General features: G+C 36.1%; 1 protein-coding gene across 1 annotated transcript in view; it reads right to left on the reverse strand.

The window, feature by feature from the left end:
* LOC106065993 (tolloid-like protein 1) overlaps window positions 1-12,770 on the reverse strand; it is a 30,498-nt gene extending 17,728 nt beyond the window's left edge. The window contains exon 1 of the mRNA XM_056010941.1: window positions 12,251-12,770. The gene's annotated coding sequence lies outside the window, so the exon portion shown is untranslated. The remainder of the gene's footprint in view (window positions 1-12,250) is intronic.
* Between the last annotated feature and the right edge of the window lie 224 nt (window positions 12,771-12,994).

The raw sequence follows: 12,994 nt of genomic DNA on the forward strand, positions 1-12,994 counted from the left end.
AATTCAGGCAACCCATTCCATTCTCTAATGGTACTAGAGAATAAGAAGCACTTGTAGGATTTGTTTCTAGAATATGGGATATCATACGTATCCTTATCTTTGTGTCTTTCTGAGTATTTCATTAGGTTTTGTTTTTGTATTTCTAATTTATGGTTTAGTGATTTATGAATTATAGCTGCTTTACTTTTCATTCTTATGTCCAGAAGTGTCTCTAAGTTTAGTGATTTAACTAAGGGTGTTACTCTAATTAAATAGGAATATCAGTTTGTTATACATCTCACTGTTCTATTTTAAATTGTTTCTTAATGTTTTCTTGAGTGTTATTCTCCTATTCTGTGAAACTAAGGATTAAGAGAAAAAAAAGTAAGCCTACTTACCATTTTAAGTGTTGACAGTCTTGTCTTGCATTAGTTATTGGAAAATAATGTTTAACAAAAAAGGTATCTAGAACTTCTGTGCACTTCTCTATACAATCTGATGGTTCGTGTTAGGCGCATCCGCTGTGTCTAATGTAGATAAACCAAACGGAGGTAACACTCAAATCCAATAACACCGTCGAAAGGCCGAACAATCAATTAAAGTTAGTCAAAAAACACGTTTAATAGTAATGAAGGGAACCGTCGAATGTCAGCTAACTCTCTACGTTCATCACAAGCTTCCTGTCTCTAAGGCGTCCTAAAGTAGTCGGTTAACATCGGCTGATATTTTGCTATCCTCCCTAAAACTTAGTCTTGTTTTTACTAGTCACATCGTTGTCTAGTAGTCAAAACTTTCCCTTTTTCCGTGCCATAACATGTGACAAGGTTGACCGTCATTGCTTATCGTTTGTGATAACAATTTGTTGATGTGATTTCTAAAGCATTAGAAAATCTGAATAATAAAAAAAAGATTATAGAAATGCACATATTATGCTCTGAACTTATAGATTTTTAAAATTCCTATTTTTAGTTGGCTGATTTTTTATGATGTTTGCCAAGGAACGGAATGCCATTTTAAATAACAAATTATTATTCTTTCATTGGTAGATTGCATCACAAGGTCATGGCGGCATGTGAATGATTGAAATTCCGTACCATAAATAAATTGGTTTGAAAAATTCTACTCGCGCGAAAGGAGATTGGTTAGTTCCAAGAAGGCGGAAGGCCGGAGATGGTCAAATGTTTTTAAAAGGAGGAATCAATAGTTTGGGCAGTTGAACGACGACAGTAAATGTCTTTAATTAAATTGTAGTGTACAGTGTGTCTATTATTTAAATATTCATAGTTCCAGGATAAAAGCTTTGTATTTATTTGTTGGCATCTTAGTTTTTGAATTTATAGTTTACATTTGTATCTCCTGCATCAGGATATAATTTGAGTGTTCAATAATTTGTTTAAAGAAGAGATGTATACAAAATTGAACATCCGAAACGCATAGTCTGATCAACACAATCTCGTAGTAACATATTGTATCATCAACTAACACATTGTGACAAAAAGCCTTTAACGTATGGTCTCGGGTGGTTGGACACTGGACACGTATCTCGAAAACGGCGCTAACGTTTTCCAAGTTCATGTAAAGAAAAATATATGCTAATTGGCCAAACAAATAAAATTATGATTTCCTGAAGTATAATTAAAAGAAACATAGTGTTAGCCTTCAATTAGGTCTGGATCTATAGGCAATTACTCGTTTTTTGTATATTCTGAGTAGGTTTATACGTTCCATTAACCCGGATTTGTTTGGTGCAAAAGGGGGGGGGGCAGTAAATGTTTTTAATTTTTAAAATCTATCATTCATTAATGATCTAAAATAATCGCTTACGCTAGAATCGGAAGGAATGGTCTTTTAAAAAAAACTTGTTTATGTTACTAGTGAAAAACAAAACTGAGCTAGGCACAATCTGTACCATATCCGTAAACCAGAAAACATGGACAGGTGTCTAAGAGACAAAAAATGTTAACAACTAAACTGGATGATCATTTAATCGTATCCCATTTTAGGGATCACGATTCTTTGAGCCGTTGCCCAGTTCACCCTTTCGTGGTTAGGCCGGAGGCCGATTTCGATGGGAGAATTTTGTACCTCTACAAATGATGGCTGCTAGCATTAAGAACGCTAATGCAACAGCGTGCAATGCAGTGAGAAATGGACTCGTGGATGGACAAAGATCCAGTGAGCTTTTTTTTAAATTTTTGTAAGGTGCAATAGTGATACTAATGGGATACATATAATGTTTAGATTTGATGTCGCCCTATTCAACCCGAAGCGGCTCAATGTAAAGTCAAAAACAAAATCATAAGTAATCAGGGACCTGATATTTGCTGACGGAAAGATCCTATAATGTTAGGAACAGACCAGGTATCACCACAAACACAAAGCTAGGTATTCATCCTCCTCCTTACATTGCTTTAAACCTCAGAAATGTGGATAGTATTTAGAAAACATGAAATGAACTAAACCACCTCCACATCATCTGTCTAGGAAAATACTGAATGTTAAATGGCAAGGAAAATAGCTGATATTGAAGTCCTTCGAGTCCATCCACACAATCCTGATGCAGTCCCAGCTACGATGGGCAGGACACATCAGCAGATTGGAAGAGCACCGCATCCTTCAACGACTCCTGTATGGCGCAAATAGCCAGCTAGGAGACAGAAGCATCATTGCGTCGTACTGTGAAAAGTGTCGCACAAATTGCAGAGGACCAGATAACAGCACTGTCATAAGTAAAGGGTCAGAGAAAAATTTTTTTCTGGTGAAGACTGGGATTTTTAATTTGGGATCTTTGGTCGCCTCTTAGTGACATTAGTTTGGGTAAAAGTAAACGCGGTTGGTCGTTGCGCTGGTCACATGACACCCTCGTTAACCGTAGGTCACAGAAACAGATGACCTTTACATCATCTGCAAAAGTAACGCTTGTAGTGTTACCCACATCTCTCTGTAGTTTCAAGAATATCGGACTACTTTGTTCAGTCCTGACCTGTCGGTTTGCATCTGAGGTCACACACAATGAAGTAATTAATTGATTTAATTAAATTTAGATCTTCCTCAAATTAATAAAAAAAAAAAAAATTTTTTTTTTTTTTTTTTTTTTTTTTTTTTTTATAAATGTAGATCTAGACCCACATTTTAAACCTAAAGTTTAGGTCTAGGTTTACAGGGCCGGTCTTAGGCTACTGCAACCTATGCGGCCGCAGTGGGCCCCGCGCTTTCATAGGCCCCGCGCGATGCGAATTCTAGGTGTAAATTATTATATTTAACCATTTTAACTTAATATTAAAGGGTTCTTGGAATTCTCCTGAAATTATCAAATATAAGAGAAAGTAAGAAAATCTCCTGAAATTATTAAAATCTTCTAAAAACTGATGTCTATCTCCTTAAAACAGACAAAATTGTCATTTCGTGGTGTCATTCAATATGGAAAACGCCAATCCTACTCGCGATTAAAAAAAAAAACGGCATTGTCAGCTTTCCTTTAATAAAAATGTAATAATAAGCCTAATTTTAACCAAAACAAGAAGTTCTAATACTTAATTTACTTTAATAGTCACTGGCATACAAATATAGATTTATATCTATTTCGACCTCTTAAAAAAAAAAAAAGCCATATTTAGCTAGTCGATAGTAAATCTAAGTGGCAGTTTCTGAATGTTTATCGGCTTTTTGTTGGAAAACTACTATCTATTGTAGATGGCTCGTAAAGTTAATTTTTGACAGTGATTTTGTACTTAGTAAAGTATAAATAAAATGCAAAGACAAATTTATTTTCTAATACAAAGTCTTAATTTTCACTTATTTATCCTTATCACAACCCAAATTAGGCCCCGCAAAATCCGTTTCGCATAGGGCCCCGCAACCTGTAGGACCGGTCCTGTAGATTTAGATTTTGGATAATTTATTAACATTTTATTTTTTTTATTTTCAAGTAAAATAAAACCATTTCAAGAATATTACTTGTATTCCATAATAGTTAAAAACAAACAAAAAATGTAGTACTTTAACCCTATTAGCTACACATAAAGATCTATCAAGTCTACATCAAGTCTAAGGTCCAAACCAATTCGGGAGTGAGTGACTGATTGAGTGAGTGAGGGAATGAATGATTGAGTTAGGAAGGGAGAGAATGATTGAGTAAGGGAGTCATAGCATCAAGTCAAAATATTCACAGTATCAATGTAATATGATTGGATTGATGTTAACTTTGAGAGATTTGGCTCTTTTTGGGGAACACATAACATGGTAAAAAAAATATTGTTTTTTTTTTTTTTTAGAATAAGCATGATCAGGTCCCATGCACTGAAATCTGGATTTGAATAACCTTCTTTGCTAATAATAGATCTATGTTACACGTGAAGTGTGGTCTAATCAAGACTAAAACTGGGTTATTCCTACTTATATTTCAATAATTGTGTACCAGTATAAACAAATATTTGTGTCTTTCAAAAAAAAAACGGAATAGCACACTATGAAATACACAGATCATATATTCATATGTCGTCTGCTAGAGGAGTTTAACATCTAGTCGTGGGCAAACTTTTTCAAAAAGTGGGCGAAAACTCCAAGAGAAAACTTTGGCGGGCGGGCCTAAATAATTTTGTTTACCTAGAAAAATAGAAAAAATGTAGTATTAGATTTCATGGTACCAAAATTAGAATAAAGTGTTTTGTTATAATAATTTAGTTCAAACTGAAACCTAATTAATTTGGCTTCATCTACTAGAGCTCTTTCTGAATATCATGACTGAACAAGAAAAAGCTGTTTTCTAATGTATGAAGTTGCAAACATATCAAAAGTTCTTCAAAAATTTCATAATAATTTTGGAAAATTTGAATTTCGCAAACATATTTCTTCAGATTATCTTCAGAATTCCTAAGATAGTCCTTCTTCACATCAATCATTATTTTGTTCCTCGTGAACTGCAATTTCACTTTAAGCTTGTTGAATGCTGCTTTAAATTTTTAGTGGAATATCGACAACAAACTTTTTTTTCTTGCATTTTAACATTTAATTTGTCTATTTAACAAAAGATCTGTGACAAATGGGAAATTCGAGACCATACCGAATCTCCAAATATTTCATATTCAGAAGACCCATTAAAGAAATATACTTTTGACTTTCTTCGAGTTCTGTTTTGTACATTCTTCCAAAAATGTCTAGTAAAGAACATTAGAGAAATCAAATTGCATGAAATTAAGAAACTCTTGATATCGTCTGCAAGTAAGCCCACTAGAACAAATAGTATTTACAAGCATTAGATATATATATATATAATGCTTGTAAATACTATTTATAAATATATTAAAGACTGGTTCTATATTTCGGACAGTTTTTTAAAACAATAAACACCAAAACAAAATTCACTTGAGGTACATTTTACCTGCACCGAAATTTGTGCGAAACAAATCTGAATCATTAAATGAAAACTAATATCAGTAATTTGTTTCAATTCGTATTAAAAGCTTGATTTTTTTGGATCATTTTTTAACTCATCTTTACAAAACGTGATAACCTGTTGGAAGTTTCGCCTATTTCTTTGACACACTCTCTTTTGTAATCTTGTTTAATTAATAATTTATTTGTTTTTACATTTTAAAATAAAATTCTATTAAGAGGGGTTTTGTGTGGGAAAGATCTCGCATAAGAACATTAGGAAGGTCGTAACTAAGTCTACATATTCATGTGAATCACTGCATGCCTACTTCATCTTAGAAATCGATGACATTGCAATTGACTGTATATCGTAATGACATCATTTTGTTCTAAAACACTAGTTATATTTTTTTAAAGTTAAAGTGCTCATATATATGTACACATCTCTATTAGCGGCGGTTAAAGTTCACACGTATTTGTAAATGCGATTGAAACTTGAGTAATTGCGTAACATGATGAGTAACTACACCAATTGTAAGTGCATGGTCTCCCCTTTTTGTCTTGTGTTAACACATAAGACTGTGTAGAGTATGTACTATGTAATAGCAAAGAAAAAAAAAAAAGAAACAACAACCTAAGGCCTGAGTAATAATTACTAAAAAGTTGAATGTTTCTGTTACTGTGCAATTTAATGATCTTATTGTGTTTGCCTGCTTATTACATATTCAACTAAAGAAACGAACTTTGGACTTGCAAGATTCATCTTAACAAAGGAAATGTTTAAAACATAACATTCGAAAAGAAAGAACAGATCGCGAAGACTTACGATGCAAACTATAAGTACATAGCACTACTTTAATGTGCAGCAACAAGGTGTTTTATGCGCTGTTACATTCTGTAAACCTCATTGTTTATTGTGCTTGGCTTGGTTCGCTCGGCCTCTGTAGACTTTTTCTTGTTGTTCCCCAGTATTGGGTATGTCGAGTGTTCTGTTACTTTCATCTTTATTTCGCTGCTCTAAATCAGTTCGTCATTATACTTATGTTGAGTGACCATCACAAGGAATGCATTTTTTTTTTGTATAAGGACTCCGGCTTGGACTCTGTGGTAGTCGAGTTTGATCTGAGCGTAGACTGTTTGTCTTTGTATAGACCATACTTGCTCGCTGTGTAGGGGTCGTATTTGATTGTGTCCATTGCAGTGGCGTAGTTAGGGATTTGGGGGCGCGGGTGGCTTGACCTATTTAGGGCCCCTGCATTTTGACATTCGACATCATGACATGAGACGACAAGTCGTAATATTTAATTTTTAATGTAAAAAAATGAACACACAATTGGGGACCCTTCAAATGGGGGTCAGCGGGGATTTCAAATTCACCCTCCACCTTAGCTAAGCCACTGCTAAGAAGTGTGAGCCCGGATTGTATCTCTGACATTGTGACTATGGTGTGCTTTTATGTTAAGTATTTGTACATACATGTTCACTGAAATATTACTTAATATGTAATATTGACTATTTGTTTTCCTCTAAATGCTATGTAGGAACTAACAAAACATATGATATGATTAAACTTTTACATTCTGTTATTGGCATTACTTGATTACTTGTTTGACTTAACTAACTTACTGAAGATATTTTCGAGGTGCCCGGACAGACACACAAAGGCACAAATACAACCTCGACAACTATTTAAGCTGTACATATACCTACATAAAACTAGTTTAATGTGCTGCCCCCTCCACAGCCCGCCACTTGTTAATGTAAATGTTACAAAGTTATAGAGAGGTTTAAACTTCCATGTGTCATGACTCAATGCTCCACTGCCCGCCACTAGTCTTTCTATATGTTACAAAGTAATTGAATGGCTCGAGTCTCATGACTCAATGCTCCACTGCCCGCCACTAGTCTTTCTATATGTTACAAAGTTATAGAGAGGTTTAAACTTCCATGTGTCATGACTCAATGCTCCACTGCCCGCCACTAGTCTTTCTATATGTTACAAAGTTATAGAGAGGTTTAAACTTCCATGTGTCATGACTCAATGCTCCACTGCACGCCACTAGTCTTTCTATATGTTACAAAGTAATTGAATGGCTCGAGTCTCATGACTCAATGCCCCACTGCCCGCCACTAGTCTTTCTATATGTTACAAAGTAATTGAATGGCTCGAGTCTCATGAACTCAAATGTTCCAATGTATGCCGGGGATCTTTGTTTAGGCGTAGAAACAATACAATATCTAGTAACCAATTTAAATAATATAATTCCATATGTGTGTCTGAGTGGCCTAAGCCACATTGCTACCTATCATAGGGGCAAGAGTTCGAATCCAGGCGCTTGCTGAAATGCGTATAAAGAAAAGTAAAGTTCCCCTTTCAGACCTTGCGGTCTATAAGGCAGATGATGTAAAGATCATCTGTTTCTGTGGCCCACGGTTAACGAGGGTGTCATGTGGCCAGTACAACGACCAACCGCCTTTACTTTTCCCCAAGTCAAGTCTGACACCCACTAGAGCTGGGTGAACTCAGAGGCGCCCGAGGATCCCGAAGTTAAAAATCCCAGTCTGCACCGAGATTCAAAACCGGGACCTTCGGTTCGGAAGCCAAGCGCTATATCGCTCAGCCACCGCGCCTCCGATTCAGCTGCTTGCCATAAATATATTGGCATTAATCGATAACTTGTTTGACTTAATTAACGTACTGGATATATTGTCAGGGATGCCCAGACAGACGAGCCAAGGCAAAAATACTATCCCGACAACTATCTATGCAAACTATGCATACCTCACAATAGTTGAATGTGCTGTCCCCTACACTGCCTACCACGTGTCTTTGTAGATGCTACGGAACCATAGCGTGGTACGAACGTCCGTATCTCATGACTTAGGTGTTCCACTGTATGTCGAGATACTTGTTTAGCGCAAGAAACAACACGAATTCCTTAAGTCTGAGTGGCCTAAGTCAGGTGACTAACTCTCAAGAGTGCTCAAGCTTGAATCCCGGCGCCAGTTGAAATGTGTAGGCTGAGTGCCTAAAGGCAGAACGGAAACCTTCTCCCACATACCCCCCCCCCCCCCAAAAAAAAAAAAAAAAAGGTTTTGACTATAGAGCACTGAGTATGTTATATCTTAAAAAACCCGCAATACAAATGCAAAATATTTTTTTTTAAATGTAAAATTTATAAAGCAATAATCTACTGTATAATTTAAAATCAATAATACATTTTAACCAAAAGACTTACCATGAAGCTTGAAACGTTTTGACTACTTTTTTTTTGGAACCGTACATAAATTCGTCTCATATAAATCCTAAATTTTTTTCCAATAATATTCCTCTACCAAAATCTCACTTTGATTAAATTACTCGTTTGTGTAGAAACTGGAAGGTGCTAGATTGTAAGCAACCTACACGCCGTAACTCACTTGACAATAGAATACATTGTCTGGAGCCGGTCTACGTTAAATACAGAAATCCAGAAGTGGACATTACATATCAAATGAAAGTATAGAGACACCTATCTGGCTTTTCAGCTCAACCGATATCCCCCCCCCCCCCCCCGTTTTGTACCAAAGGAGTAAAGTTTGGATGTCTTCAGGTGGAATGGCCAAGGACTCTGTTCCTTCATTGCCTTGATTTAAAACGGGACTGTGTAACTTAAGCTTTTTTTCTTGGTTGTCCCCGAAGAGGTCCACCCAGGCAGGCTTCAATATTTTCAGAAAGAACATCCAAATGAAATTATATCAAAGACAAATGAGAGATAAGAATGGAGAAAGAAGGTTAACAGATCTTGTGTAGTGCCCCAACGGTCCCGCAGATCAAAGGATAGGTGTAAGTGAATGTAAAGTTAGATGTGAACCTGGCCTAACTAGTTCCCCTTTCAGACCTTGTGGTCTATAGGGCAGATGATGTAAAGTTCATCTGTTTTTGTGGCCTACGGTTAGCGAGGGTGTCATGTAGCCAGCACAACGACCAACCGCCTTTACTTTTCCCCAACTAATGTCAGGTACCCATTAGAGCTGAGTGGACTCAGGGGCGCCCAAAGATTCCAAAGTTGAAAATCCCAGTCTTCACCAGGATTCAAACCCGGGACCCCCGGTTTGGAAGCCAAGCGCTTTACCGCTCAGCCACCGCGCCTTCCCTAGCCTAACTGATGTCTTATAATTGATCTAATTGTTTTGAAAAGGCTCAATCTCTTATTCGAATCCTCAAAAAAAAAAAATAATAATAATTTCCGCATTAAATAAATGTTCAGAAAAATGAAGTTTATAAGATCACTATTCTATCACTATTTTAAATTAGGTCTAACTTATAATGCATTCTAATTAGTTTTTTCTCTTTAAAAAACTGCTTGCATAACTGATTTTAAAAATTAGATTTTTCGCTTTCAGAAAAAAAAAGTAGCCGTTGCATCAGAACTTTGAATGGTCTAAAATATTGTGATGTCGGATTTTCAATATCTTTTCTAGTTTACGAGATCTAAACGGGACGGACGGACAGACGGTCAGACGGACAGACATTTCGCACAAAACTAATAGCGTCTTTTCCCCTTTCGGGGGCCGCTAAAAATCAATAATAAATTAAACTAATCACATAACTGAAGCTAGAAAAAAATCTTTTTTTTTTACATCTCTTTGCTCTAACACAAATGTGTTGCTTATAAAACACTTTCAACATGGTATATAATTTTTCTCCGCTGCAAACGAAATGACACACAAAACTATAATAAATTCAAAACCTTTTTCGATTTTATCTATCTATCTATCTATCTATCTATCTATCTATCTATCTATCTATCTATCTATCTATCTATCTATCTATCTATCTATCTATCTATCTATCTATCTATTAAAAACAAATTCAGCAGTAATATTTGCTGACGACTTTTCCATAAAGGCCTGCTCTGAAAATTATCTGCAGAGCATTGTTAGTGACTTCTCAAGAGCATGCTCAGACTTTGGCCTTACCATTAACATAAATAACACTTAAGTCTTATATGTATCTGCTCCTGGGAAAGCCTACTCGGAACCAAGCATCAAGATAAATGGACATGATATAAACGCAGTGGAAAGATTCACAAATCTTGGCAGCACACTCTCCAGAAACCGATAGATTGATAATGAAATCTACCTGCGTATCGCCAAGGCCAGCGCATCCTATGGCAGACTGTCTAAAAATATCTGGAATAGACGTGGGTCTATAGAGCCCTTATCCTCCCTACATTGCTCTATGCCTCAGAAACATGGACAGTGTAACTAATACATGCAAAGAAACTGAATCACTTCCACATGACATGTGTAAGAAAAATACTGAATGTCAAATGGCAAGACAAAATACCAGATACTGAAGTCCTTCAAAGAGCGGGTCTGCAAAGCATCCACACAATCCTGATGCAGCCCCAGCTCCGATGGGCAGGTCAGGTCTACAGAATGGAAGATCACTGCATCCCTAAACGACTCTTGTATGGCCAACTAAGCGAAGGTCAAAGAAAGCGCTTCATGGACACCCTCAAAGCTTCTCTGAAGGCGCTCAGCATAGACCCAGCCACCTGGGAGACAGAGGCACATGACAGAGCATCATGGCGTCGCGCTGTGAAAACTGGCGCACAGGTTGCTGAGGAAAAGAGAACAACGCTGGCAGAAGAAAAACGCCAGAGAAGAAAAGCAATGCACACGACACTAGCTCCAGCTGCAATAACCTGCCCAGTGTGCAGCCGAACATTACGGGCTTACGTAGGTCTCACCAGCCACATGAGGAGGCTTAAAACCCCAGTGCAAAGCCTTCAGCCCCCTGGATGACAAAGTGGTCATCATCGAACCACGATGGACGAACTATAAATATATTATTATATTTGTATAAACCCACAAAAGCCCCATCCCCACAGACAGACACCTTACAATTTGAAAATATCTTTGTGATTGACGTAATTAACTTTTGTTATGTAAATGCGTAAGTGCACAGATCCGTGAAGGTGTATTCTGTCTCCCCAATACAACCTAACTGAATGTAAAGTTTGCCCCATTGAGCTTTTAGAATTCGAATGACAAAAAAGCTTTTATTACTATTTAAATAAATGAAACATGATGACAAGAGACGGCTTTAAAAAAAAAACCTCCACACATTCAATATGTTAAGACAGACATAACGCAAATAGATTTAAAATAAAATATTACTAGTAGGGAATAGACCTCAGCGACAGACATGTAGGGAACTACACCTGGATTGTGAGGTAGCAGAAGTTCATTCACTGTAAAGTAAGAGGTCATTTACCTGCATAAGACATCTCAATAACAAGCACGATTAACTAAAACAGCTTTAAACAAATTCATTGTGTGTAGGCCTATTCCTCAATGAATACTTCTAGACGTGATCTTTTAGAACAGTCCGGCTTGTGAACCCCTAAAGTCAGGCCTCTTTATTTGGTAGAATTGCAGCATGTCAATCAATACATTAAACGGGTCGTTTGCCTATGGTGATTTATGCAAGTGATTTTTCCTTTTATTTTAAGACATGCGATACGCAATAACTGTTTCAGATATAAGGTGTTTTATGTATGGTATTTTCTTTCATTTTATCGGATAAGTTCCTAAATACACTATATTATATATATATATAAATATATATATATATATTTCTGGTAAGTATGTATATATATATGTATATATATATATATATATATATATATATATATATATATATATATATATATATATATATATATATATATATATATATATATATATATATATATATGCATTTACATACATAAATATAGACTTTACATTAAAAAATTGTCTCAAACATATCTCCCCTGCTTCAATAAAAACATAAATGACTTCATAATAATAACGTTAGATTGAAAATTCGATGTAACAATTTATTTTATAAAACCATAATGCTTACCTTTGTAGTATCTATGTCAGCAGAAAAGTAAAATCCCTTGATAATAAGACTTGGAACACTTAAAGAACACAACTTGACGTACTTGACTTTTGAACCCGCTCTATTCACTGACACACTAAGACAGCTGATTCAAATGATGAGGTATATATTTTTTTTTGTTATGAATGACTCGAGTGCGAGACCCAGATCTAGATGCTAAGAAGTCGCAGCGGCAACAATTTGTAAACACTGTCTGTGTTGGGGGGGAAAAAGTCTCGTTTTGGCGGGAGTGCTAGCAGCGCACAGGTAAAGGAAAAAGAAAACAAAAAACTGGCCTCGGTTCAGTTCCAACTATTGGCACCAGATTAGTTTGTGGCTTGACATTGGTGAGGTAGTCTGTGTTGTTTATAGTTTCGATGATGCTATATGAACATTGGGCTGGCTAATCTCGTTCTCAAATCGTACTTATTTTATTTCAATTATCCATAGATTGACGTTATGTGTGAATTAAAGGTCATTGCAATGGAGAATGTGTTGGACAGGAAGAAAGTGTGCATACAGTGACCCACACGCAAGACATATTGTATTTTAATTGCATCTAACACCTACACTAAAATAAAGAATAAGACCGCTGGCGGATCCAGGGGAGCGGTAGGGGCGATCGCCCCACCCCACTCGGTCGACGAATTTTAGTATATAATTCACGCAATTTTGTATACGAATGTATTACTTATGTTAATAATATATGCTAATTATTTATATTTC

Source organism: Biomphalaria glabrata, chromosome 14 (genome assembly GCF_947242115.1).
Source record: "Biomphalaria glabrata chromosome 14, xgBioGlab47.1, whole genome shotgun sequence".
NCBI lineage: Eukaryota > Metazoa > Mollusca > Gastropoda > Planorbidae > Biomphalaria > Biomphalaria glabrata.